At 47.5% G+C, this 2,673-nt stretch overlaps 1 long non-coding RNA gene across 1 annotated transcript; it reads right to left on the bottom strand.

The window, feature by feature from the left end:
* Window positions 1-971: 971 nt before the first annotated feature.
* LOC127338692 (uncharacterized) lies at window positions 972-2,443 on the bottom strand. Its single transcript, XR_007874458.2, has 2 exons — window positions 2,225-2,443; window positions 972-1,164 (listed from the first exon to the last, which is right to left on the bottom strand). It is a non-coding gene; the product is annotated as an uncharacterized lncRNA (long non-coding RNA).
* Window positions 2,444-2,673: the final 230 nt, after the last annotated feature.

Here is a 2,673-nt window from a genome sequence, read left to right as displayed (position 1 = left end):
GCGCAGAAACAGATTTCTATCTGTCACGAATCTGGGTATGATTCTCTGTAGGTAACTCAGAAAAATCTGCCAATTTACGTGCGAGTTCCTCAGATATGTACGCAACTTTCATTAGTTTTGAGTTTTCTGATTTGAGCAACGGAAGTACCTCTTTAAAATTCGTCTTTACTGGCTGTTCTGTTTTGGCAGATTCTGTCTCTGTTTTTTGCATTGTCTCTTGTGGACTTTAAGCAAGGCTTTCTAGACGTGGAGAGCTGTAGCTAATGTTTTATTGAGTTCTTGCAATGTGTCACTACAGGACCAAGGTGGATTCAAATTTTTTGAGTACTAACCCCTCTAATGAAGTTTATGAGAAGTTTAGTGTGAAGGAAGTTTTCAAGGGTCAAGAGAGGAGGATGATATATGATCAAGAAGAGTGAAAATTCTAAGCTTGGGGATGCCCCCGTGGTTCATCCCTGCATATTTCAAGAAGACTCAAGCGTCTAAGCTTGGGGATGCCTTGGGCATCCCCTTCTTCATCAACTTATCAGGTTTCTTCTATTGAAACTATATTTTTATTCGGTCACATCTTATGTGCTTTACTTGGAGCGTATGTGTGTTTATTTTCGTTTTGTTTGTGTTTGAATAAATTCGGATCCTAGCAATCCTTGTTTGGGAGAGAGACACGCTCCGCTTTTTCATATGAACACTTGTGTTCTTCGCTTTTACTTCTAATGTTCAATCACTACTAGGAATGTGCTTACCGCCGGCGCACCAAAAAGGCCTACCGCCGGCGCCTTCGCATTCGCCGGCGATCACCTCGCCGGTGGTAAGTGGTTACCGCTGGCACCTTCCGTTTCGCCAGCGGTAACGTGACGTTATCCCTGGCGCTTTCTTGTATTCGCCGGCGGTATTTGTTACCCCTGGCACCTAGCCAATTCGCCAACGGTAAGTTTGTATAGGATTAAAAAAAAAACAGCAGGTCCACATAGTTAACGTAAAGGCCAAGTTGTCTCTTTATTTTATTTAAACAGAACACATATTTATACTACAACGCACAATCAGTGGAATGTCCAACTGAGCAAAAGGAGAGACTCTCTCTACATCTGCACAAGCTTCAAAGTTTTCATGGAGGCTCCCTCTGCTGCAGACTCTCCGACCTCCAAATAATCAGCTGGAAGAGTCCTGCTAATGCAACCTTGATGAGAATGATTAACCAGCACCAAATCACATGCTCTTTGTTAGTTTTTTGCAAGAACATGGCCGAAATAAATTGGAAACATAATACTAGTGAAAATTGCATAAAAAAGAGCATTCTTGAGCTTAAGAACAAAGTAACAAGCACACTACAAAGATCAACATCATAACAATGAATACTGTAGTTTTGCACTATCAATAATATAAGCAAACAGTCCTGCATATGCTTCACTGTGGATGCAAAATTGGTTTGACACTACATACATAGACAAAAAAAAGATTAACAGTAAACATAGTACATCCACACAACTCTCAAGCATGGTACATACAGCACCAGAAGCATACACGTCGTCGCTCAAGCAGAAGCATACACACACATGTAACAAGCCAAGAGAAGATCGATTCAGCTTGCCGTGATGCCTAGTTACGCGAACCTGATTGTACCTCAATATGTCAACGAGTGAAAGGAGAAAAAGAAATTAAAAAGGTTATTAGATCTGGTAATCTTGTGATAGGAAAAGCTAGGGAAATCAAAACAATTGGATACCGGAGGAATAGCAGTCCTACATGAGCTCTCCTCGCTGGGAAGATCCAGAGGCGGTTAGCGCTAGCAGCTTCAGCGGATCAGAACGACGGCGGTACTGGAGGCGCGAACTCAGGATCTCATCGAACCCAAGGACACTAGTTCCAGGATGTAGTTGGGTAGCTGAGATTAGAACACCCTCTCGGCGCACTAGTTCAGGCAGCCCATTGACCCAATAATGTAAACACGCATCTGACGATCCAATCAGCGAGCAGAATCCCAAACCAATCCGCCCAATTCAACGAATCTCCCCACCAATTCAGCCCTCCCGACCCGCCCAATTCACAGCCCCGTGCTCCCTCGCGATCGAGGCGAGCAGAGGCGCACGGTGGAGAGATCCAGAGATACCCCGATTCCGAACCGAGGCTACCGCATCTACGCATCGGAGATCCACGAGACAGGTCTCGCGATCCAACTGGTGCAGAGGAGGGGACGGGAACAGGAGGGAGGGTTGAGGATGCATACCTTGCGGACGTAGACGTACTCACTCTCCTCGAAGGTGGTCATGCGGTCGCCGAGCGCCATGGCGGTCGGCGGGGGGCAGGTAGATCACGGGGGAGGGTAGAGAGAGAAAGGCGGAGAGAGGAGGAGGGAGACGGACCTGGCGAGAGAGGAGGAGTGAGGCAGGCTCGCAAGGCGGGGCCACGATATCTCCTTTGACAGCGTGTGTGTCGAGTGAAATACCCCCGGCGAAAAAAATCAGTTGGTGCCGGCGGTAATATTTGGCCTGATTGGCCCGCCCAGTCCACCTAATTCCTGGCGTGCGTGCATCATTTTCGCCGGCGGTAGCTGGACTTACCCCCGGCGAACCTCGGAGCTTTTCGCCAGCGGTAATGGCTGGCCCATCTGGGGGGCTCTGGCCCAACTTATCCCTGGCGCTTTCTGGCCCGTTTCGCCGGTGGTAAATGGCCTAT

Source organism: Lolium perenne, chromosome 3, assembly GCF_019359855.2.
Source record: "Lolium perenne isolate Kyuss_39 chromosome 3, Kyuss_2.0, whole genome shotgun sequence".
Taxonomy (NCBI): Eukaryota; Viridiplantae; Streptophyta; class Magnoliopsida; order Poales; family Poaceae; genus Lolium; species Lolium perenne.
This window is presented reverse-complemented; position numbering and strand designations above follow the sequence as displayed.